This window comes from Stegostoma tigrinum, chromosome 12 (genome assembly GCF_030684315.1).
Source record: "Stegostoma tigrinum isolate sSteTig4 chromosome 12, sSteTig4.hap1, whole genome shotgun sequence".
Classification (NCBI taxonomy): Eukaryota; Metazoa; Chordata; class Chondrichthyes; order Orectolobiformes; family Stegostomatidae; genus Stegostoma; species Stegostoma tigrinum.
The window spans coordinates 41317259-41343715 of record NC_081365.1 but is presented as its reverse complement, the minus strand read 5'-3'; the positions used below and the strand labels follow the sequence as shown (position 1 = coordinate 41343715).

The 26457-nt window shown below is 41.2% G+C and overlaps 2 long non-coding RNA genes across 3 annotated transcripts in view; one reads left to right on the top strand and one right to left on the bottom strand.

Annotated features, from left to right (window-relative positions):
• The window catches only part of LOC132210440 (uncharacterized), a 158518-nt gene extending 140849 nt beyond the window's left edge, over window positions 1–17669 (bottom strand). For both annotated transcript variants that reach the window (XR_009446556.1, XR_009446557.1), the window contains exon 1: window positions 17549–17669. This is a non-coding gene — a long non-coding RNA (uncharacterized LOC132210440). The remainder of the gene's footprint in view (window positions 1–17548) is intronic.
• LOC125456815 (uncharacterized) overlaps window positions 6511–26457 on the top strand; it is a 33898-nt gene continuing 13951 nt past the window's right edge. The window contains exon 1 of the long non-coding RNA XR_007248519.2: window positions 6511–6967. This is a non-coding gene — a long non-coding RNA (uncharacterized LOC125456815). The remainder of the gene's footprint in view (window positions 6968–26457) is intronic.

Genomic DNA, 26457 nt, shown 5'->3' with positions numbered 1-26457 from the left:
ATTATGGAACGATGGGCTTACAATGACACTTCCCATTATAATTAAGGACATCAAAACTTATAACTGAAATGTTGACATAGTGTGTGCAAATGTAGGATTTTAATACACTACCAGTTAATCTAAAATGGAGCTGAGCAAGGAGAATAAAATCGTGTACATTTGAGGTGTTAGAATTACAGGTGGAAATAACTAGATATAATTCATCAGTTCAAAGTCATACCTTCTTTCCTATTTTACGTGCTTCATCTGTCAACATTAAAAGTAGCAACTTCGTACCTAATCTTGTCATGTTGTAATTACACCTACCGCTTATACTGCAGTGCTTCTAATGAGGGGAAGGGGAGTAATTACAGTGCAATAAATTGGAGCAGACTATTTCCATTTTAATAAAATAATTTAGATCATGTAGAATTTAGAATAGTAAAAATTGATAGGATATGTTTGCTGAAACATTTTGTCCACACAAACATGAACGTTTAATAACAAAAATATATGCCCATCAGTTAAAGAAGCTGACCTAGTTTGGGGATGTTATTAGTTTATAAAATACTTAGAAAACTTGCTTCATCAATAACAATCATATATTGTAACATAAAAAGGAAGGCTAGGTTAAACATAGTTTACCACTGCTGCAGGATCTTCCAATGTGCTTAAACAGCAGAAAACAGAATATCACGTAACTTAAGGTTAGCCACACAAGGTACTAACAATAATATGTGAATAAACATAAATTATTGCAGATCTGTGATTCTATTGCATCTTCACACAGACCTTTAGTTTTAAGTATCTATGTGGCAATTTTACTAACTGATTAGAATTTTTGTTCAAATGTAAATATTTAATGCATTTGCCAACTGTTCACCACACTTCACAAACGAGGCAAAAACCTCATCTGCTTTCCAGTTGTTTCCTTCCTCAGAAATATTATGAATGCTTGATACACAAAAGTTGTCAAAGTACAATTTTCAAAGCCAGAAGACAAAGTATTGTTGATTCTCATCCAGTATTCCTAGCTGGCTAAGCCAGAACATGTCAATCTGGAACAAATTACACATATGTCTGGTGCACACGGTCAGGAGCTACTAACCACTATGAGCAAGCATAAATTTATGCCTGCAATTATTTTATGGATCTGGGAGAAGGTAAAGTATGCAATTTTTTTAACGTAAATGAATACTAACTTTTGAACAGAGTACATTAACTTTCTTGAAACATTTATATATTTTAAGAAAAAAACAGAAAAGTTTTCCTGAGTTCATGCAGTTTATCAATACTCTGTCTGAGCTCACATTGTGAAAAACAACTGCATTGATGACATAATATAGAATGGAAGATTTCTGTAGTACTCTAATCCAGACTGGGTGCCTCAGGAGGCATAGGGTTATATATGGAAAACAATTTTTTAAAAAAAAATTCTCCATGACTTGCATTTGGTATTAAGATTATGTAAAACTATTTTCTGCAATGACATTCTGCATTCTCATTAATTTTTCAAACTCTTTCTCTTAATCCTCCCACACCTCATTTCATCAAAGTGTCTACATAACTGTCAGGAAATATGTCTTTATATTAGGACAGTCCAGCCAACTTCCAGGTTTGACAGGCAGCAATGCTATCAGGTAAATACCACTTGAAGAGGAGGGCTTTGAGGAGGAGGAGGCACTGTCACTTCCACCTACCCGCCTCAGATCTGCTGTCAATTTTTGAAGCTCATCCTGAGTTATGACGAGAATTCTGTTCAAAGCCCAGAGAACCTATGCCAGTTGGGAGGCTGGCAGTTATAACCAATCCATCAAAATTTCCTAAATATTCAGACTTCACCATCCTACAGTAAGATGTTGCCATAGTTTGTCTTCATCTTGGCACACCTCTTTTGCACTTGTGCATTTGAGGCCTGATAACTGTGAATATCTTAATGAGCCTCAGATTGTTCTGGAAATTTGGGATGCAGTTTATAATGGTGGATATCACTAGCCTAGAGTCCTGATATGTTTCTGCTTCAGCGAGAGAAGGCGGCTTGGGGATTTCAGGATCGTAGAGATTCCTATGGCTACAGATGATCTGTGACAAGCCAAGATAAATAACAGCAGTTAATTCAGAAATCAAATCTCCCATGTCTCCTAGTAGCTGTGGTAATAGTATTGGTTGATATGCCTGCCTCCCTGTTGAGTAAGGTGGTCATCTGGGAATGATTTTAGTAGGACTGAAATAAAAGTGAAACATAAAAACCTAGTGGAAGATTGAGATTTGAAACTTTGCCAAAACTATTGGTGGGTAAGGACATGATCCTGCATGAGCCTCATAAGCTGCAAAGATCCCATATTCAATTGAACGGATTAATTTTCCATGACAGGCGGGAGGAGTGCACTGTTGTGTTAGTTCCACTACTTCACAGATCACAGTGTGAAAGAAAAATACTCACCCAGTTACCAAGGTGGCTAATTAAATATGTCATTTACATCTGGTTTAAATAAAATGATCTGCAAAGCAGGTTTCTTTAATAACACGAGATAACACGGTGTAGAGCTGGATGAACACAGCAGGCCAAGCAGCATCAGAGGAACAGGAAAGCTGACATTTCGGGCTTAGGCCTTTCTTCAGAAATAGGGGAGGGGAGCAGGATTATGAAATAAATATGGAGAGAGGGGGAAGTCTCTGAAACAATTTTAACCCACTGCAAAGCCTCTTCTAAGGAATGCCTACCTTGAAGAAGTTAGTGTCCTCTCTCCAGAAAGACGTCAGTGGGTCTCTCTCCCACTACAACTCCCTTGTACTTGTCTGTCTCCTCTCCACGTATCTTCTTCTTTATCTATCTTTTATCCACCGCCCCCTCTCTCCCTATTTATTTCAGAATCTCATTCCCCTCCCCCATTTCTAAAGAAGGGTCTAGGCCTGAAATGTCAGCCTTCCTGCTCCTCTGATGCTGCTTCATCCAGCTCCACACCTTGTTATCGCAGATTCTCCAGCATCTGCAGTTCCTACTATCTCTGAAACTTCTTTAATAACACAATTGTTGGTTCATTATCAAAACAGGGAAGATCAACAACAGGTTAACATATACAGGTTGTGATGTAGAAATTCAAATAGTTAGCCCTCTAAATAATCCAGATCACATGCACACACAGGAACACTTCAGGAAAAGGGGAAAACACAGATTTCTCTTCGTGGATGTTTACATAAAAAATACTTTCCTGGCAATTATCGTTATTCTTGAAGACAAAAAGGGATAATGTTCCAAGATCTGTTATTCTGATATTCTGACATCTGTGGTCGAGCCACTAATCAGGCACTATCATCTCAGGAGTAGTGATAATGGGAACCGCAGATGCTGGAGAATCCAAGATAATAAAGTGTGAAGCTGGATGAACACAGCAGGCCAAGCAGCATCTCAGGAGCACAAAAGCTGCTTGGCCTGCTGTGTTCATCCAGCTTCACACTTTACTATCATCTCAGGAGTCTTGCTTGAGTTGTATAACATTGATAAATGTTTTCAATCACTCTTTCAAAAAGTGAAATAGGTTTTACCCTGAACTCAATAAGTGCATTTTTCAGATCCAGATGGGCCTTCTACACAGTCTGTTTCTTCAATTAATCCCAAAAACCAAAGCAGTGTCTGCCCAGTCGTTGTTCAAACCTATTCAGCAAGGGTCTACAGCAAAGCGAACTGTTATCACCAGTCATGTGACCTCCTGGAAGCCCTGTCTAAACAAATTCTCAAGTCCACAGTGACCAACCAAGGATGTCTTTCCATGAATTCATTCCAGATATTTCCACAGAACTTGTCTTTGTAACACGTAGTTGTGACTGCAAAGGCTTTGTTTCTCTGAAGAACCCAATGCTCTTTTGAATCAGATTTGGTAATGATTAGGTCCCATGACTGGACAAATTAAGTACAGCAAGCACAGTTGGGTAATATACCACAGGATTACTAATCCATACAATATTATACTTCACCATGAGGAGGTGTTCAAGGACAGAAAAACTGCAATTTCCAAGCACAGAGTAAGAACTAATCACTTCCCTCAGCAAAAGAGGTCATCCTAAAGCTCTCCTCCTCATCTTCATTTGGACAGTTCATATTCTTAGATTATTATCTTTCTGTCCTCAGTTTACAGTATTCCATGTTACTTTCATTTCATATTTTCTCTGATGAGCAACATTTCATCTCTGCTTTAGATCTCCTCAACACAGCCTAGGGAAGATAGAGGTTGACATTTTATTTATTTTCTCTTTTCTGACCTAAATCAATCATTCTTAACCTGGGTTCATAAAGAATCCATAGATATATCCTGGGCAGGGATCAAGAATCAATGTGAAAATGCGTATGGAATGGTAAAAGGCTTATTGTTGGGCAAGATGGATAAACACCTAAGGTGCTATGTTCAGGGGGTTGCAGTGGTCAAGAGTATGCAAATTTTCAACAACTGGAAGTGGAGTTGAAGCCAGATGGGGTTGGACTGCCTCCCACATACAAAGCAAAGGGGAGTGCACATGGAAGACTGCTGAAAGCAGCACGTAGATCATTGGATAGGCTTGCGGGTACCAAGATAAAATCAGCTTCATTCAAGCGAGGAAGTTATTAAGGTGAAAGACAGATAAGCAGAATCTAAGTTTGTCTTCTGCAAGTGGAGAATGATTTATGACTGTCGGTGTCAAACATCACATTAAGAATGGACAGTGAAAAGCAGGCACATCCATCTCACTGATATCTGTCAAAAATGCCTGTTTGCTTAAAAGTATTAATGAAAACTATTTGCATGACTTTGATATAGTATAAGTTTGGCTGAGGTGTTTATGATTAATAATTGATTTAAAAGGATCCTTGATCAAAAATATGAGAACCACAGCTCTCCATGTATATAATAAAGTGCAGCTCAACATTTTCAGGATATCGAATCTAGCTGGAGCATGCCTTTTGAAATGCTGGCATTTTAAAAAATGCTGATTTCTAGAAGTGTTCCACACGCAAAACAGCAAATGAAGCAAAAAGGAATAAAAGTGCCATTGTTCAGAAGACATGGCACTTTTTTTGTTTGTGAAATATGTAATTATGATGCCTTTGCAAGGAAGTTTTCCAATGAGCAAAGGGAATTGGATGATTATGTGAAAAGACAGAACATACAGTGTTCTGGGAAAAAGCAGGGGTACAGCACCTAGTACACTGCTTCCCTAGAAAAGCTGCCTTGGGTGTGAATTGCTTCCTTCTTCACTTCAACAAATTTTCTGGAAAAGGATGGTACAGTAATCTAATTGATTGAATGCTCCTCTTCCACTTGGGAATTTATCAATGAATGCCTACCACCAATTGTTGTGCGTGGTGATATTAGGAAAATGTCGACTATAAGGACTGAACTTGCATTATCAAAATTTAATACCTGAGACTTTCATGGACTAAAATGGTTTAAAAGGGACAAGTATTGACATAAAATAGCTGCAGCAACCACCTGACTACAGATCGATGCAAGTGCAGGAAACCCATGCGAAATAAGCAAAACCAACTGATCAGAAATTACCATTTTATCTAAAGTCATTGAAACATGTCAAATGAGTCAGACATCAAGAAAGAATTTATGGGTTTCAATTTTCCTGCTACATGGCACAGAATAAACATAATAGTCTGCCTACAGATTATTGAACAGACAATGCACCAGACTAGGGGGTACATATATGAACCCCAGTCGAAAGATGCAGAGGTTAGGCGGACTGACTTTGCTAAATTGCTCCATTTGCCCAGGGTTGTGCAGGCTAGGTGGATTAGCAGTGGGAAATGTAGGGTTTTGGGTATAGGGTGGGAGTGATGCTCTTTGGAGGGTTAGTGTAGACTCATTGGGTCTAATGGCCTCTGTCTGCACTGTGGGGATTCAATGATTCTATTTCAGCAGCTGTTTCTGAGCAGTAGGAGAAAGAAGCAAAAACAAACTTGTTATGACAAGAGCTGAAGTCTCTCTTGTTTACTTTTCATCACCTCAAGGACAGCAACTGGTGAAAAACTAAAATGGGTAAGTAATTGGGAAGTTAAAAGATATCTACAAACATTGCCTCTGATGATACAGTCAGCATTGAACACTATGATCCTAAGTTATAAAATCTAATATCTCAAGGACTGTAAGGACACATTATATAGCCTTTCTTTCCCTGCTTACACTAGAGAACTTCTCTCTATTAAACTTAATACCGGTGTTTGCAATGTTTGATGTCCTTTTTTTATTTTCTTCTAGGATTAGTAGGTAAGAACATTTTCTTTCACTTGACGAATCCTCATAATTGGCTCCTTCATATTGATCCAGTCAACTACATCTTTTAAAAATGAAATGTCAAAGCTGCATGTTAAAAAACCTAGTAAAAATATTTGCTGCAATCAATAAAAAAATTGGATTAGAAAGAATGCCAATTCACCTTCCTCACCTGGTGGTAACATGGTTAATGTTTTGTAGTTCAAATGTACTAAGTAGATGCAAGAGTGTTAAATGCTCTGAAAACTAGCAATGGATCCGATTCCACCTCTGGGCAGAAGAGGTCATTTTTCAAACGCATATTCCACCATTTTCTGATAATTTTGTTTCAGATTTCTAGCACGGACAGCTGGGCTGTTTCTTTTCTGCTTCCAAGCCATTATTGTGTTAACTACCTAAATGGTCCTAAGTTGTTTTATGCAATCGTTTTGTTGTACACAAGATTCTAATCTCAGCAAAGTACCTGGAAGAAACTGTGACTGAAGGTCATCTGAAGGATAGAAACCAGCATGACAAAGCGCAGCTTTCTAACCTCTGTGAAGAGGCCATTTTAATAACGATATCCCTTGGGAGAAAACCATTTACCTGTTTGTTCAGATACGTTTGTGGTTCAGTCAAGCCTAACAAGGAAGAATGAAGTAGTTGTTCAAACACGAAAACTTGGGATTTAAAAAGTGGGACGATATTTTTCGAGAAGTCTGCATGTATTTTCTATCGTCAAATGTCCTAAAAAGGTAGTGATTTATTTCGAAAACCATGAAAAATGTAGTTGAAAAACCTTTCTCGAGAAGTCGTGATTTTAGAAAAAAAGTCTTGTCCGTAACAGTGCGACTAAGAGCACATTTTGCTCCCTCCCCCACTCCCCCTTTTGCTGTTTTTACTTGCAGAGTGTTCTGTAGACAGTACAGAAGCTGCTGGGTGTCACAGCAACATTCGCTGGAAAGGGGGTGCAGCGAATTGAGGGTAGGCTGCGGGGGAAGTGTTTGTAAAAGGTATGCATGACCTTTGCTAGTCCGGCACGGTGCTGTCAGGGCAGCCTGTCAGCAACCATAACTTTATTCACCAGGTCCCACTGGATTCGGTACACACCGTTTATTGCTTTTTGCCTTCCGCCTCTGAAACGAAAACCGTGCTATCAGGGATAACTTGGAATGAAATGTCAGTTCTTCAATATCGATAGACATTTATTTGAAATAAATGCACCATTTTACGACGTTCACTTCATTTGCGATCTTGTTACGTTGGAGATCACGGAGGTTTTAAAGGCACTTTATATTACCCCAGGGCGCTTTTTTACACAAGCAGCCGAATCTAGGAGGAGCTAAGGTTGAATAAAGTTATTGTTGCTAGTCAGATTCTGCTCCGCTCTTGCCAAAGGGATTCCTTCTCCAGGCTGGAGGGAGGGAGATGAATTTGCAGCTTGTGTGTATTTTTTTCTAACTCTGAAGCAATGCTTCTGTCCAACAGCCCGCACTATTGCAGATATACCCAGGTCATAGCAAAAAAAACTGGAGGACTTTTCTTAAGACAGCTCACTCGCGCTTAACTGCAGCCGTCTGCATTTTGAAATATGCCTATTTTAGACCAGGACAAACAGAGCTGCTTTCTGTAAAACCTGAAATGGGAGGGGAGCGGAGTTTCTGGGAAACATCACCCCGATTTATGTTTTCATCCAGCAACCTATTCTACTGGCGTCAGTGTCTGGGCACTGTTATTTACAGTGTATCAATTTGACAAGGATGCTGGAGCCTGGGCTTTGGGTGATCGGACTGCTGGCTGAGAAATTCCGACTGACCACGTAATAAAATTAAGTCAGTAGGTTTTGAAGATAAGTAAGAAGGAAAGGCATATGCGCAAGGGAGGATGGAAAGGTGGAGAGCAGCCTGAAGACTTGGCATCGAATCGCTGCTTTCAGCCAGTTGAGACAAGAGTCTCAGAACAGCCCGAAACAATTGTCTCCGAGGTCAGAATTACCCCGTACCATCCCGACTCCAGTCACTCCCACCACGGTGCTGTGACATTATGAACAATACTGCCTTCATTATTCACCTCTCCAAAGGTTATAGTCACCCTTTCTGAACGTCAAAACTGCTACTCTTATCAGATTTAAAAATTTGGACTGATTTACAGTCTTACGGCTCGGTATTGCATGCTACTTTTTAAAAAAACAATCGTCAGAATGCAAAAGTAACACAACTCCAGCCTTTTTGTTTCAACATACGCTCAGGCATGAATTGCAGGATGCTGACAACGTGCTCGGAATTTAGTCAGGAGTGTTGTGGCTCCACAGAACACGCCTGCTGTTTGTACGTAGTCAGCTCTGAAAATGCAGCTGACAGCATTACCTTCTGAGCAACTTCCCTGTTGCTCTCCTCAAGGTCATGTCAGCAACATTTAGTCAGCTGATTGCTTTCCTTGCCAAGTGATATTTTCCATGCGGGCTGCCTTGCTTTGTATTTCTAGATTCTTTGTACAAAAAGATCTGCCTTCAGCTCTGACGTTGAAAAAACTTTTAAACGAAGAAATATATTTCCAAGTGATACATTCTGACATTGCTTTGTTTCCATTGGTCATTGTCGGCTCTGCTGTGACTGCCTGTTGAACAATTAAACCCTAAAAACGATTACATTAGGCATATATCTCAATATTAACAATAAGCCTTTTGCGCATACTTTAGGGAAACCATTGTTGAATTGTGGAGCACAATATTTAAAGAAATATGAAAAATAAAATGTCATAGCTTTCAGTGTTACTTGACTTTCAGGTTTCAGAATTTTTACAGGAAAGAAACATTTGTACTGAACTTGAAGCAGGAACAGACCATTTGGCCCTTCAAACCAGCTGTACCTTTTCATATGATCATAGCTGATGTCTATTGCAATATCATGTATCTGCTCACTCCCCATAACTCTTCTAAAACCTAAAAATGTACTTATCTCTTCATTATAGACAGTGATTTCCACAGCCTTCTGTGGTAGAAAATTCTACAGATTCACTACCTTTTGTGGAGATCTGTCTCCCCATCTCAGTCTTAAATGGCCTACTTCATCTCCTGAGAACGAGTCCCCTAGTTTTAGATTCCCCACCGAGGGCAAATATCCTCCTTGCATGCAGTCCGAAAAGCCCTGTCAGAATTTTATACAATTCAAATAGATGGATTCCCCTCTCACTCTTCTAAACTCTAGTGAATACAGGCCCAGTCAACCCTGTCTCTTCCCATTGGACAGTCCTTCACCCTTGGTATCAGCCTAGGTCTGACCTAATATCAATAATCCAAGACAAACAAATCAACGCAGGGATGCTTTGTTTACAAAACATTATTGTTACACCCATGCTGCCCAAACATTTTCTTCCTGTGACCCTGTAAAAGTTGTTAGGACCTCTGATAAATCTGAGTAGTATGTTTGTTTCAGAGAGATGTCACATTTATGTGTGTGTGTGAGAGAGAGAGAGTGCCTGTGTTTGTGCGAGACATTGTGTGTGTAAGTGTGTGTGTATATATGTGTGAGAGAGATTGTAAATGTGTGTTTGAGTGTGTGTGTGTTTATGTGTGCATGAGACAGTGTGTGTTAGTGTGAGAGATTTTATGTGTGAGAGTGTGGGTGCTTGGGCATGTGTGTGTGTGGGGTGATGATGTGGGGCTGTGAAGGGAGGATAGTTTGCGCAGGTGTGTTGCAGTCACATGATCCTCTGTTACTTAGTCAAACTCTGTCTCTCACACTCACACAATCTCATACACTCTTGTCTCTTAGCCTGTTACACACACTCACTCATGCTGTTGCTGATATCCATGATCTCTCATGATCAATCACTCATTTACACTTGCACTTGCTTTCCCACATATACTCTCCTTGTCACACACTGTCACATTCTCTTACACCCAATCCCAGACCCATCTCTCTCTCTCACTCACTCACTCAATTACTCTCAATATCTCAATCTTTCACACATACTGACTCTGGGTGGAATCTTGTGGGGTTTGAGTGATGTAGGCTGTGGTGAAATTGGTGACAGAATGGCATGAGAAGTCTGATGAGACCTATTACAGCATTGGGAACATCTCATTCTATCTTTTATGCTTTTCAGAAGTGGCAAGGTGAGATTCTCTTGATGCGATGCTAAGTTGGTAATTAAGGGAATTATTGCTTATGAAACAGCTTGTTAATGGCCATTTTACCTTTTTAATAGTGATAATGGGAACTGCAGATGCTGGAGAATCCAAGATAACAAATTGTGGAGCTGGATGAACACAGCAGGCCAAGCAGCTCTGATGAAGGGTCTAGGCCCGAAACATCAGCTTTTGTGCTCCTGAGATGCTGCTTGGCCTGCTGTGTTCATCCGGCTCCACACTTTGTTACCTTTTTAATATTCAGCTTCACATCTTAGCAAACATGACAAACAAGCTCAACATCAAGAAACCTTGACAACAAAAGTGTACTGGGTGACAACATCTCACTGCTTGTTCCAGAGGAGCTCTGTGTTGGACACTGGGCATCCACACTTCATGGCACACTCAGAGGGCACCCCACGTCCATGGGCATCGGCATCCAATATATGTCAGCATCGAAGCACTCTCATGGCTTATATCCGGGATTCAGTGCTACACCTCAGGCTGCACTAGCAACTATCATTAGAATGCTGCAGAAAGGACACTGTGTGCTTAGGGACACATGCCCAACTCCTATACTGGGCCAGATCACATCTCCAGACTCTTTGCTTGCTGTCACAGTGCAACACTCACCATGAGACTGCGTGGATGCTCACATCATCCCTACTTTTCATTCCTTTATAGAATCCCTACAGTGTGGAAGCAGGCCATTCAGTCCTGCCAGCCCACAACAACTCTTCAAAGGGCATTCCACCCAGACACACTGCCTACCCTATCACTGTAACCTTACAATTCCCATGGCAAATCCACTTAGCCTGCACATCTCTGGACACTACGGGCAATTTAGCATGGCCAATACACCAAACCTGCACATCTTTGGACTGTGGGAGGAAACTGGAGCACCCAGAGGAAACCCACATAGACACGGGGAGAATGTGCAAACTCCACACAGACAGTTGCCCGAGGGTGGAATCAAACCTGGGTCCCTGTAGTGCTAATCACTGAGCCACCATGCTGCCCGGTTCCATGCTGCTGCTCCTTCTGTTGCGTTTTTTTGCTCTCTGCTCCCACAACCAGAGCTACCAGGCTCATGTTTCTTCTGTCCAGTGCACAGACAAAGTTGGAAAGCTGTCCATGGTTGGCAGCTGGCCTCAAAGGGATAGTCTTTGTTCAGGGGTTCCCATACAGGGGTTTAGACATGGTCATTCGTCCAGTCAGGGCAGTCAGAGTCAGGATGCTGTCCACCCACTTAAACAGGGAGGAGTAAAATGTTGGGCAGCCCCCATCTTGAGTCTTTCTGCCCTACTGAGGGCTGTTTTCCTCCTGGAATAACAGAGCGGCAGAGTAAGAGAGATTCACATGGGTAGAACAACTGTAATTTTTGCTGCAGATAGGGATACATCCCGAGCGAATGATCAGACAGTGTAGAGGGTATTGCAGGGTTAGTCTGTCAAGGTTGGGATGGGTGACAGTGATTGGCAATCCTTTCAAAAACCCAATGTAACTCATACTTGGCCAAATAAAACACATAAAACTCAGCCCTTTCTCTCTCATTCTCATTTACACTCTCGGTCACTTACTGTCTGTCACTCATACCGACTTTATCACACACACTTGCATTCCCATTCACATTCTTTCTGTCTCTCTTTGTCACTGTCAGTCTCACTGTCACCCACTCACTGTTAATCCAGAGATCCAGATAACATTCTGGGAGAACCCAGGTTCGAATCCCGCCACAGCAGATGGTGGAATTTGATTTGAATAAAATATCTAGAATTAAGAATCTTATCATCACCGTGAATTCATTGCTGATTTTCAGAAAAACCCATCTGGCTCACTAATGTCCTTTACGAAGGAAACTGCCATCCTTACCTGGTCTGGCCTACGTGTGACTCAAAACCCACAGCAATGTGGTTGACCCTGAACTGCCCTCTGGGCAATTAGGGATGAACAATAAATACTGCCTGGCTAGTGACATCCTCATCCCGTGAAAGAATAAAATGGACTTACTCATTCTGTCTGCCTCTCACTCGTTCATACCCTGTGGAGGTCAGTTAGCTCAGTTGACTGGACAGTTGGTTTGCAATACAGAGTGATGTCGACAGCGTGGATGCAATCCCTGCATGGGATGAGGTTGCCATCGCCACTTGCCTGAGGTGTGATGATGTGACTCAGGTTAAAGCACCACCAGTCATTTCTCTTGAATGAGACAGCAGCCCATTGGTCTGGTTAGATGATTATGACTTTACCTTGCTGTCTCTCACATTGAAAGGAGGAAGCCTGCCTCTAAGAGGAGATGTTAGCTAACACAGATGGGAGGAGCCACTTGCATTTAAGCTGCCTCATGAAGTGGATATCAGCAGGGCCAAGAGATCGTTGAGGGGAGGGAGAAGTGCCATTTGCAGCCATATTAAAATCATTGGGTAGATCAGCATCCAGTAGTCTCTGACAGAACTGCCCAGGACACATGGTAGGCAAAACAGATTGAAGGAACACCATCGACTGGGGAGGCAATGGCCTAGTGATATTATCGCTGGATGTTAATCCAGAGACTTAGGTAATGTTTTGAGGACCCAGGTTCAAATCCTGCCACAGCAGAAAGTGGTATTTGAATTCAATAAAAATCTGGAATTAAAAGTCTAATGATGACTATGAATCCATTGCCGATTGTCAGGAAAAAGAAAACCAATCTAGTTCCACTAATGTCCTTTGGGGAAGGAAACTGCTATCCTTAGCTGGCCTGGCCTACATGTGACTCCAAACCCAGAGCAATGCAGCTGACTCTTAATTACCCTCTGAGCAATTAGGGATGGACAATAAATGCTAGCCCAGCCAGCAACACCCTCATCCCATGAATGAATAAAGAAAATTCGAGCACAGTCTAATCAATGATGGGCCAGCATTTATGGCCAATCCTCATTTGTCCTTGAAAAGCTGGTGGTGAGCTGCTTTGTTTGTATCGTAGCTTGTTTTAATAGAACATAGAACAGTACAGCACAGAACAGGCCCTTCAGCCCACAATGTTGTGCCAACCATTGATCCTCATGTGTGCACCCTCAAATTTCTGTGACCATATGCATGTCCAGCAGTCTCTTAACTGACCCCAATGACCTTGCTTCCACAACTGCAGCTGGCAACGCATTCCATGCTCTCACAACTCTCTGTGTAAAGAACCGGCCTCTGACATCCCCTCTATACTTTCCACCAACCAGCTTAAAACTATGGCCCCTCGTGCTAGCCATTTCTGAATAGTAAAGTTTATTGTTGCTTGTTCAAACCATGAAATCTTGTGTCTTTATTCTCTTAATAAATCCCCAGATCATGTACTTAGATGACTTTAAAAATATACGTAACTATTTCCTAGCCAGGCTGTAACATATGGTCTGGTTCATGAGTATAACAATATATACATATGAGATTACTCCAATTTTCTCTTGTTTTATTGTTTTGCAATTATGTAATTTCAAAATTCCAATTTATTTTGCACTTAAATTTTTGCTCCCTTAATAAAAGGTCAGGTTAACTCAAAGATAATACATAATGCAGCCAGCTTTGTTGGAGAAGGATATGGGGTTTAATCTCATAAATGTAGTGTCGATCAAGTGAATTGCTTTGTTGTAGATGGTGTCGGTTTCTTGATTGTTGATGCAGCTGTAATCATTGAAGCAAGTGCTGAGCATTGGACACGCCCTGTGTCGTATAAAGAGGCTTTGGGATTCCAGAAGTGATCCACTCGTTGTAGCAGGTTGAGCCTTTGACTTGCTGTATTAACAGTGGCATTTATATAACTGATCCAATTGGCCTTCTTCGTAATGGTGACACCCAGCATGTTACTAGTGAATTCAGCAATGGTTGCTGGGATTCAGCAATAGTAATGCTCGTTAATGTAAATCGGGGATGCCCAGGCTTTCTCATATTGAAGATGGTCATTTTCATATTGTGAATGTTATATGCCACTTATCAGCTCAAGCCTGATTGTTGTTTGGGTCTTGCTGCACACTGATGTGGAGTTAATTATCTAAAAACTCGAAAATGGAACAAAGCATTATACAAGCACCAGCAAACAACTTAATTCTGACCCTAGAGGAGAGGGAGGTCATTGATGCAGTAGCTGAAGGCCTAGATGCAACCCTGGGGAATTCCTGCAGAGACTTCCTGGAGTCGAGATGATTAACCTCCCACATCCACAATCACATCCATATTCCTTTGTGCTACATATGACTTCAACCAGTGGAAAACTTTCCCCGATTCCTATTGACTTCAGTTTTGCCAGCTCTCCTTGATGCCATATTCAGCTAAATGCTGCCTTGATGGCAAAGGCAGTCACTGTCACCTCACTTCTGGAAACTGTGTTTTACCAAGGCTGTAACTGAGTTGGTAGCTGATGGTTTCTTTTGTGTTTCACTTGTTCACAGGTTAGAGCAATTCAGGTAAGGCCAGAATTTACCATATATCCCTAACTGGCCGTTCAGAAGGTGGTGATGAGCTGCCTTCTTGAACAATGGTAGTCTTTCTGGTGTAAGCACAAACACAGGGCTGTTTTGACCAAGTGACAGGAAAGATCTAATTAATATGGTCTGTGATATGGGAGAATCTTGTAGATGCTGGTGTTTTACTATCCTGCAGCTCTTGGTCGTTTATGTGATAGAGATCATGAGTTCAAAAATATGATCAAATGAGCCTTGGTGAGCTGTTGCAGATGGTATGCACTACTACCACTATGTACTCTACTTCAGGCAGTATGTGGGATGCCAGTCAAGTGGACTGTTTTGTTGGAGTTGGTGTCAAATTTCTTTAATGCTGTTGGAACAACACAATTCAGGCAAAAAGACAGTATTCCACCATGCTCCTGACTTTGGACAAGCTTTGGAGAGTCAATGAGAGTGGCGCAGTGGTTAGCACTGCTGCCTCACAATGCTAGGAACCTGGGCTCAATTCCACTCTTGGGAGACTGTCTGGAGTTGGTATAGTCTCCCTGTGTATGTGTGGGTTTCCTCTGGGTGCTTTGGTTTCTTCCCACAGTCCAAAAATGTGCAGATTAGGTGGATTAACTGTGGTTTAAAAGGGTTGCGTCTGGGTGGGATGCTCTTCAAAGGGTCAGTACAGACTCCATGAGCTGACTGACTTCTCCTTACACTGTAGGGATTCTCTGAATGAATGAGTTATTCATCACAAAATTGTCTACCTCTGACCTGCTATTGTAGACACTGTATTTTTGTGCTTGGGCTGATTCTGTTTTTTACCAATTGTGACTCAGAGGATTTTGATGACAAATAATTCAAGAAGAGTACTGCCATCGAATGTAAAGTGAACTGACTAGATTCTCTCATTTTGGAGATGGTCTTTGCCTGCCACTACTTTTCACCTGTCAGCCCAACACTATGTTATTCCATTCTTGCAGGAATAGACTGCTTTAATACTCAATTAATTGCAAATTGAACTGAACATCGTGAAACATTGGACATCATTGGTACTTATGCGCATTTTTGATCTTATGATCTTATCAGAGATGAAGCAGCTGAAGATGGTTTGGTCTGAGCTATCTAAAGAAAACTCAATAATGTCCTCCGGCTTAGATAATTGGCTTCTTACAGCAAAATCATCTTCCTTTGTGCTAGGTTATGACTCTAGCCAGTGGAGAGTTTTCTCCTATTAACTTCAATCTGATGGAATTCCAAACCGAACAAGGTATGAGCTAGAAGTGCTTCTCGATTGTGGTTTCATTGTCCTCTTCTCTAACTCATGACCCATTTCCAGTGAAGGCCTTTAACTTTTCACTCTGCACTCTGCAGCTTTTTGGACTGAACACTGAGTTCAAAAAATTTAGATCCTAAAGTCTGCATCCATCTTGTTCTTTACACTTTTACTTCTTCCGTTTTATCTTCCCCTTTGTTTTGCTAGGCTGATTGGTGTCTTGTTTCTTTCATTATCCCATCCTGTTGCGTTCAGATGGTTTTCAACATTGCTATTCATTTGGACACAACCTTTGTTTCTGTACTATATCAATTAGTATTCCCTTTGACTTCTTCACCCTGAAATCTTTTTATTATTTAACATTCCTCAGATTCCACATGGAATCACAGAATTATTACAGCACACCTTCCCTTTTGTTCTTGCTGCCACCTCCTCCTTCCATTGATTTAAAACCTCTTATGTTTTTATATTTCTTCAGTTCTGATGAAAGGCCATCCACCTAAAATATTAACTCTGTTTTTCCTGATGGATGCTGCTTGACCTGCTGAGCATTTCAGTGAATTACACATATTAGTTTATGAAACAATAAGATTAGATTCATATTACATGAAAAACTACAGATCAGACAACGTTTGGGTATAAAATGTACCAGTTAGCCAACATCCACAGCATTGAGGCACTGACCACCTTTGATCAGCCACAATGGACTGACAATGTCATCCACATGACTGACACGAGACTCACTGAACAGGTACTCTACTCCCAGCTCCGAAACGGCAGGTGAACCCCAGATGGCCAGAGGAGATGCTTCAGGGATACCCTCAAGGCCTTGCTGACGAATTGCAGAATTCCCACAGATATCTGCGAATCACCAGCCCAAGGACGCCCAAACTGGAGGAGGAGCATCCAGGAAGGTGTTGAGCTTCTCTAGACTTGCCGTCAGGAAAAAGCGAAAGCCAAGCGGAAACAGCGAAAGGAGCACACTGCCACACCAGTGCACCATCCACTCCTTCCCGTGACCACCACCTGCTCCAAGTGTAATAGAGGCTGCAGTAGCTGCATCGGTCTGTACAGTGATCTATGGACTCACCCAGAGAGGGGAAGCGAGTTGTCTTTGTCTGTGAGTGACTACCAGTGGTGATGATGATAAAATGTACCAAATGGGAATTGATACATCAATGAGGTGGACCATTCTGCCGGCATACTTGTGCCAGAATCATCCAGTTAGTTTCACGCTTCTGCTCTCTCCCTTTATGACAACAAATTTTCATTTTTCGAGTATTCAGTGCCCTTTTGAAATACATTATTGAATCTGGTCCAACATCCCTTTCATTTACTGTATTCCAGATCATAACAAATTGCTGCATTAAAAAACATTTATCTAAATATATGGCAATTAAATATGGGGTCTGCAAGTGGAATAAATATTCACTGGCAGCACACAATACCATGCCTTTATGGCAAAGACATTAAAAGAAATTAACAAGCTTTAAATAATGAATGATGAACTTACCAACATAATACTTTGTACGACAAAGATATTAGATCTTGCTTTTCCAGCAAGGACAAAAGAGATAATTATTTGCAATGCTGAGCCTACAGACCAGTGGTAATAAACAGGCTCTGTGCTAATGTATCATCTCAAATTGAGAAATCTTTTAGATTCCTGGTTCATTTTGTTTGTCAAATGTAACATAACTTATCTAAAAGGCATAAATGATTAATCAATGTCTTCATCTTTAATGACGTATGTATCTGTAAAACAGACCTTTAAACAAATGGAACATTGCTTTATTTGCTTTTTGTGAAAGTACTGCTACAAAGGCAAGAAAGTATTAACAGTACAGGAACCTGTTAGTCTATAATCCACAATATAGATATCTGACTATCTAACAACATAGACATTTTATCAAGTCCAACCTCAAGATGGATGCCTTATATGCTCATGCAAAAGTTTTACTTAGCCAAAAAGAAAGGGGCTGACTTATGCATTAGAAATATTTTCAATTGGTTGAAACCCACTCTCTCCTGTCATTGTGCTATCTATTTATTATGGCAGTCCGTCAACCGATCACAGGTTGAGAACTGTTTCTGCCAATGCTACAACCAAAAAAAGGTGCCAAAGTGTGGTTTTATAATTGAATTTTTATTCATAAAATAATAATTTCAATGGAGGAATTCAATTTCTTCATAAACCTGTTCCAACATCAGGGCTGACTTTGAAATCTGCAATGTTTGATTCTTTTGCTTGTTTCATTCCAAAGATTTGGAAAGACCTGTGAGAAACTGAGTCTATTCTGTAAATTTCATTGATGCATTTTTCAACTTAAATTTCTAACTATGACTATTTGTGAGGGTTTTTTTTTTGCCTATTTCTTCTCAGGCAGCTGCCTAAGCTGTGCAGAGAGCTTCTGCCAGCCTGTAACATTCTTACCTGATACTTTGAATTCTCCAGCTGCGACACAATTTTAAAATTCCTTCCTAACTCCCTAAAATCTGCTTTCAGGACTGCAGTCCTCTTACTACCTACATTGTTAGTACCATTATGGATCATGACCTCTGGCTGTTCACCTTCCCCCAGAAGGATGTATCGAAGCCACTCATCACATCACTAACCCTGGCATCAGGAAGGCAACACACCATTCTAAAGTCATGTTTACTGTCACAGGAACACGTATGTTCCCTGACGTAAGTAGGATGTAGTGGAATGAATCATATTAGGGACTGAGGTGTGTGTTTAGAGACCTAAGGCAAGGTTGGAATGCAGTTCTTTGTATCAGTGCTCTGACAAAATATCAGTAAAAATTGAGGTAATGGGGGCAATACATGGTGAGAAAATTGAAAGACAGAATGTGATGGAAAGGCTAGGCATGCTTAGGGTGGATATGTCACCTGTTGGGCTGCCCAACATTCAACACCTTACACTTACATTAATTTTTTGATTCAGTTATGGAATGTAGGCATCACTGGCTAGACTACTATAATTAACCAGAGTCAACAACGTTACTGTGTGTCTGGTTACATTAGGCTACACTACACCAGGAAGTCAGATTTCCTTCCCTGAAGAACATTAGTGAACCAGCTGAGTTTTTACAAATAACAATGGTTACATGGGTTGCCGTAAGACTAACTTTTTGTTGAATTCAAATTACTGGCTATGGTGAGATTCAAACTCATGACTTCAGATCTATAATAAGATAACAAAGTGTAGAGCTGGATGAACACAGCAGGCCAAGCAGCATCTCAGGAGCAGAAAAGCTGACGTCTCGGGCCTAGACCCTTCATGAGAGAGGGGGATGGGGTGAGGGTTCTGGAATAAATAGGGAGAGAGGGGGAGGCAGACCAAAGATGGAGAGAAAAGAAGATAGGTGGAGAGAGTATAGGTGGGGAGGTAGGGAGGGGATAGGTCAGTCCAGGGAAGACGGACAGGTCAAGGAGGTGGGATGAGGTTAGTAAGTAGATGGGGGTGCGGCTTGGGGTGGGAGGAAGGGATGGGTGAGAGGAAGAGCAGGTTAGGGAGGCGGAGACAGGCTGGGCTGGTTGTGTGGTGCAGTGGGGGGAGGGGACGAACTGGGTTGGTTTTGGGATGCGGTGGGGGAAGGGGAGATTTTGAAGCTTGTGAAGTCCACATTGATACCATTGGGCTGCAGGGTTCCCAAGCGGAATATGAGTTGCTGTTCCTGCAACCTTCGGGTGGCATCATTGTGGCACTGCAGGAGGCCCATGATGGACATGTTGTCTGAAGAATGGGAGGGGGAGTTAAAATGGTTTGCGACTGGGAGGTGCAGTTGTTTATTGCGAACCGAGCGGAGGCGTTCTGCAAAGCGGCCCCCAAGCCTCCGCTTGGTTTCCCCAATGTAGAGGACGCCACACCAGAATCTCTCTTCAGATCTATAGCCTGGATTAGTAATCCAGTGACATTACCACCACGCCCCCAACTATGCGATTATGTGAGAGCATCCTGACTCTGACTGCCTGAATCCATGACTGATCATGTCCAAGCATTCGGACTTGTATCAGAGGCTGCCATTGATTTACTGTGCAAGGACCTGTTAACTGAAGGCTATCGTCCATGTCTTGACTGAGGCCAGCTGGCCACCATGACAAGCTTTCAGGCTTTTTGTCTGTGCTAAATGGTGAAGCAAGTCGTAAATAACATGAGCCTGGTAACATCTGTTTGGCATGGATGAGTTGGCTTGTTTCTATGCTGTATGATTCTAACTATTTGCCTGCTTTGCAAATTAATGATATCAAGTTTGAACTGGATTGTTTATCTGCCTTTTCTTTTTCATGACTTGTCATATTAAAGGGTGAAATTGGAGAGAAAGCAGCACAGTGAGACCAACTGTGATAGTATGTGTTAATGTTCATATAATCAAGGAGCTTAGGTTGTAGACATGCTCGCTGAGCTGGTGGGTTTGGTTGCAAACGTTTCATCACTCTGCTAGGTAACATCATCAGTGCACTCCAGTGAAGCGTTGGTGTTCTGTCCCACACGTTATTTATATGCCTCAGTTTGCTGGGGTGGTTGGCATTACTTCTGGTTCTGTTTCTTAGTGGTTTGTAGACAGGGTCTAATTCAATGTGTTTTTGATGGAGTTCCAGTTGGAATACCAGGCCTCCAGGAATTCCCTGGCGTGCCTCTGTTTGGCTTGTGCCATTATCAATGTGTTGTCCCAATCAAAGTCGTGTCCCACATGTCAATGTGCAGTTAGACAAGTGAAAATTGGTTGTGTCTCTTGGTGGCTGGTTGGTGCTCGTGTATCCGTACTATCAATTTTCTTCTGGTTTGGCCTATGTAGTGTTTCTCACAGTCCTTGTATGGTATTTTGTTTATTACACCAGCTTTGCTGGTTTTGGATATGGGATCCTTTACAGTTGTCAGTAGCTGTTGCAGTGTGGTTGTCGGTTTGTGGGCTACCCTGATACCTATGGGTCTGAGTAGTCTTTTGGTCATCTCTGAAGTGTCCCTGATGTACAGCTGGGGGATTAGTGATTCTGGTCATGTTGAGTCTTCCTGTTGTGGTCTGTCTCGGAGGTAACAGTATATTGTGCTTTTCGAGTATATCTGCCGTTACCTCCAAGACAGACCACAACAGGAAGACCAGACTCACAAATCACCCTACCGTACATCAATGACACTTCAGAGGTGACCACAAGACTACTGAGACCCCTGGGTATTAGAGTAGTCCACAAACTGACAACCACCCTACCACAGCTACTGACGAGCGTAAAGGATCCCATACCCAAAACTAGCAAAACAGGGGTACTAAACAAAATACCATGCAAGGACTATGAGAAACACTACATAGGCCAACCCAGAAGAAAACTGACAGTAAGGATAAATAAATTCACTGCCACAGAAGGCTGTGGAGGTCAGGTCATTGAGATGGATAGGTTCTTGATTATCAAGGGGATCAAGGGCTACAGGGACAAAGCAGGAGAATGAGGTTGAAGAACTTATCAGTCATGATTGAATGGCAGAGCGGATGAGGCGGGCCCGATAGCCTAATTTCTGCTCCTATGTCTTATGGGCTTATGGTCTAATACCAACTAGCCACCAAGAGACCAATTCTCACCTGTTTCACTACACTTGGACAACAAGGAACACGAATTCGACTGGAACCACACATCAATAATGGCACAAGGCAAACAGAGACACGCCAGGGAATTCCTGGAGGCCTGGTATTCCAACCGGAACTCCATCAACAAACACATTGAATTAGCCCCTGTGTACAAACCACTGAGAAACTATAACCGGACATAATACCAATCACCCCAGCAAACCGAGGCATGTAAACGACAAGCGGGACAGAACAGCGACGCTTCACTGGAGTGCACTGACCTAGCAGGGCGGCGAGACATTTGCAACCAAACCCACCGGCTTAGCGAGCATGTCTACAACTTCATCCACAACCTGAGCTACAAATCTTCTCAAAAACGTTAAATCAAGGATAGCTGCTTTTGGGTAAGTAGATTTAAAACTGGACGGGTTTGACTTTATCTGCAGGTCGGTAATAGGCACAAAGTGTTTGGATATTTTGGCAAAGGATTATGGGACAATTTAAACATAAGATTGACTATTAATCAAATTTATGTGCTAAGTCAAATATTTTGGAACATCTTAATTCATTTACTTGAAAGGTCAAAATAATATCCAATTTCTTTACTGATTGCAGGGGTTTTTTTGCTGGTGTGCTCTTAAAACTATTTCACATCTTGATCACGTTTTGAGATGGAAATTCCTGATCTCAGTCCTAAATTATTGAGTAATAGATTGAATCTTTGTCCCCAGTACAACGTGCACAATGTAAAGTTAAATTCTAGATTAACTTTCACTGAGCCTTTAAAATGCTGTACAAATCTCTGCAAGGTAGCTTTCAGTTAACTCCTTTCTCGGCTGAAAAGTATAAGTCTATTTATTTTCTTCCCAAATTTCAGATGCCTTCTTGGTCTTGGCTTGGCTGCCATATTCAGTGGAAATCAACTGGAGATCATCGCATGGTGATCTATAATCAATTTTACAAAGTGGGTCTTAAATAGGTGTCGTGACCCATATTTACATTTGCATAGTTCCTAATCTCTTTTTCAGGCAATTGGCCTGTATACCCATGGAAGGGCCGTTACTATTATAGTCAACAGTCTGTTTCTGGCATGAATGGAACTTGAATATGCCACCAGTCGTGCTGAAATATTAGACACCTTGTAAATTTGGGCCTTAGTCCTAGTTATCATCGCCCAGAGAGTGGTGAGCCTGTCGAACTTCTGCCCCAAACAGTGCTTGAGTCCAAAGCATTGAATGTTTTCAAAAAGGAATTAGATATAGTTCTTAGGTGTAAAGGAATCAAAGGGTATGGGAAGAAAGTGGGAACAAGGTACTGAGTTGCATGATTAGCCATGATCATATTGAACAGTAAATGTTAGGCTCGAAGGGCCAAAAGGCCTACTCCAGTTCCTACTTTCTTTGTTTCTATAATGAGCTGTGCCCCAAAGGTAGGCCAAGCCTTTCAGATTCCTTTTCAATTCAGTACCAGGCAGTGTATTTATCAGTGAAATATCAAAACACAATAAAAATCCTTACTTATATCTGATTTTAGAAGGCAGTTTTGCAAAGTAAGTTCTAAATTTTACATCAGTGATTGAATACTGGTGAAGCAATGGCAATGAGCTATTAGAAAACATGTTTATATCACAGGTAGAATGCCTGGAGTAATTGAGGATGAATCGAATATCTTATATTAAAAAACCTTGGACTTAAATTGAAGTCTACACTTTTGATCTTAAAAAAGATTTGATCCAATGGAGTTAATATTAAACCACAGTATCTGTCAGTTTATCTGACAACCAAAGAAGATGATTTATCAAGGGATATCATTTGAACTCATTCAAGATTTAATCTTATTAAAGTTGACATGAAACAGTGTATAATCATATAAAATCTCATCTGTTCTTAGTGTCATGGTAAGTATCACAATATTTGTTTATTGAGAAAATAGATTTAGTTTGCATTTGCTATTTGTCCTTTTCTATTTCAGGGATGTTTGTGGTTTCATATTTTAAGCAGGCTACATGCTACAAACAAAAGGTTTTGATTTCCTATTAGTAGACCTGCAGCTTGTATTGTGCAGGAATAGCATAGTTCTGTTTGTGCTGGTTGTCAATACTGTGAACTCCAACAATCTATGTTGATGGATGTAATTGAAGTACTGTCTTACTGAATCACAGAATTGTTACGATGCAGAAGGAAGCTATTTGGCCCATCATGTCTGCACCTGACTTTTAAATAAGCATCATCACTTAATACTATTTTGCTACTTTTTTCCAATGCCTTTGCATATTGTTTCTATCCAAATAGACATCCATTGCCCTCTTGAATGCCTCAGCTGAACCTGCCTCCTCCACACTTCCAGGCAATGCACTTTACAGCTGAACTGTTCATCATGTGCTAAAGTTTTCTCTCACATAATATTTCTTAGTTTCACAAATCACTTTAAATCTGCGCTCTCTCATCCTTGATACATTTACAAACCGGAGCAAGCCCTCCCCATCTACTCATGCAGCCCCCTCGTAATTTTAAACACAAATATATTTTGCATGCTCCTCACTGGTTTGCAAATGTGAAATCATTTGAAAATGCCTATATTTCAATTCCCTGCGGCTGTACCTTGTCTGAATGGGGAATGGAGGATGTTCTTACAAAGTGTACAGAAAGCATTGTTGGTTTCTCTTTATGACAATAAACTCAATTTACTCATCCTGCTGCTTTCAATAGCTTTTGACAACAGTGATGCTATATCTTCAGTGAAATGGGAAAACACAACACTTCAGGTGATGTTCTGGTGCTCAAGATGTTTACTAGCAGAAGGTGCTGCATTCATAGCTGTGCTGCCAGAATGTGGGACTGTTCTTGCTGGTCACTTTACAATGTTCGCATCAGAAAGCCATGGAGGATAATTGGTTGGAAATGAAAGTGGCTGGGCCAAACTAAAGTAATGTGCAGATCGCCAGCTGGCCTGATAACTTTCGCTGTCACAAGAGGAAATCTTTTGTTCCATTAATCTGTATCAGACTGATAGGTTTGCCAAAACAAGCTTTAAAAATTGTGTCTGCAAAAGTACCAGTCACTTAACATGCTCGTAAATGAGCTTAATGGACCATTAATTGGTGGTGATTGTGCTCCCTATTCCTTCCTCTGCCAGTGTTTTGAAAATTTCAGACTGTTCCAGAGGTGCTAATATCCTGAGACAATCTCCAGGAACACAATTTTCAATGAGACACACACCAGTCCCAACCCTGTGGGCATTTGGAAACCCAAGTCTTCTCTTTTGAGTCAGAAATGTGGCGAAGTTAAAGTAAGGGAAATAAATGCGGGTCCCTCTAAAAAAACATCAGTAATCTTTTGGTGGAGGACTGGGGTCAAATGCAACAAGTAGCAGTTGAAAGCAGTTTGGAAATTTGGATTCAATATACTGGCCACATTCTTCCTCATGTTTCCCTTTGTAGTTAGTCAAAACAGAAAACTACTTCTTAAAAAAATGAAATGTTATTTAATTGGACCAACTCAATTAAGAACTCAATGATTCAACCTCTTCAGTTGGATTTAAAAAGGAGGATGGCTACTTAGCTTAGATAGAAACAGCTAGTGTTTGGTTTCATGAGTGTTACATTATTGCTCAGAAAGGCACAATACCTTTAAGACAAACAAAAACAGAAATTGCTGGAAAATCTCAGCAGGTCTGGTGGCATCTGTGGAGAGAAATCAGAGTTAACAATTTGGGTTCAGTGACCATTCTTCAGAACTCCTTTAAGACAGCTAGACAACATCAAGGCATGTAATGCTCTTGCGTTAAAATCTCTGTTCATTCAGTCAGTCAGCAGTTTGTCTGCTTGCTAACAGACTGTGAGTCAGTCCACAGTCAGCCAGTCAACTATGTAGTATGAGTAATCTAAGTAAACATATAACCCAGACTGTATATGTTAGTCTGAGATGTCGTGTTAATGTATATAGTTAGTTGTTAATAAATTTCAAGATATATGACTCAATATGGACCTGAATCATTGCAGAATGTATTGCACAGACTAACAAATGGAAAAGTATAAGAAGCACAACACACTAGCAGCAAGTGATTCAGCATCTTCAGTGGATACTGATTTGTGGCAGGATAGCTGGGAATCAATGTGCCTTCTAAGCTGTGCAGCCACTGGAAAGTGCCATGTACACTGACTGGCATGCTGACACATTACTACCCCATCTGAATGTTGCTACTATGCACAGTTCTTACAGGTCTACATAGCAACAGAAGAAAAAAAAAATGCTCGGAGTAGAGGAGTTTCAAACTGTGCAAATGCCAATTTCTACATTTCTCTGCACTATTAGATTGGCCTTTATGGCAACATTGTAAATAGGGCCTGAGCAATTTACTTACCATGCAAGGTTGATGCTGAAATAGCATCAAAACCATTCTATAATACAATAACTACTCTGATAGGATTATTTCTCACTGTTTATTATGCAAACTCATTAACAGCTCTAAGGCCATCACTTTTGGTCCTGAAAAGTTCCCAGTTTACCTCAGAGTATCCTGGAAGAGTAAGAGTTTGTGCAATGGGTAAAGCCAGCTGATTGATTCTACTAGGTTCATGTCCATTTCTGCCTTCCAGTACTGACCCTACTAGTGTTTGTGGAATCAGGCTGTCTGTCTATGTGGAGTTTGCACATTCTCCCCATGGTCTGCATGGATTTCCTTTTGGTGCTCCACTTTCCTCTCACAGTGAGATGAGGTGCAGGTTAGGTGCATCAACCATGCTAAAATCTGGAGTGTGCAGGCTAGGTAGGTTAACTACAGTAAAATGTGAGGTTAGAGGAATAGGATGGGATGCTGTTTGCAAAATCAATACAGATTTGATGGGCCAAATGACCTC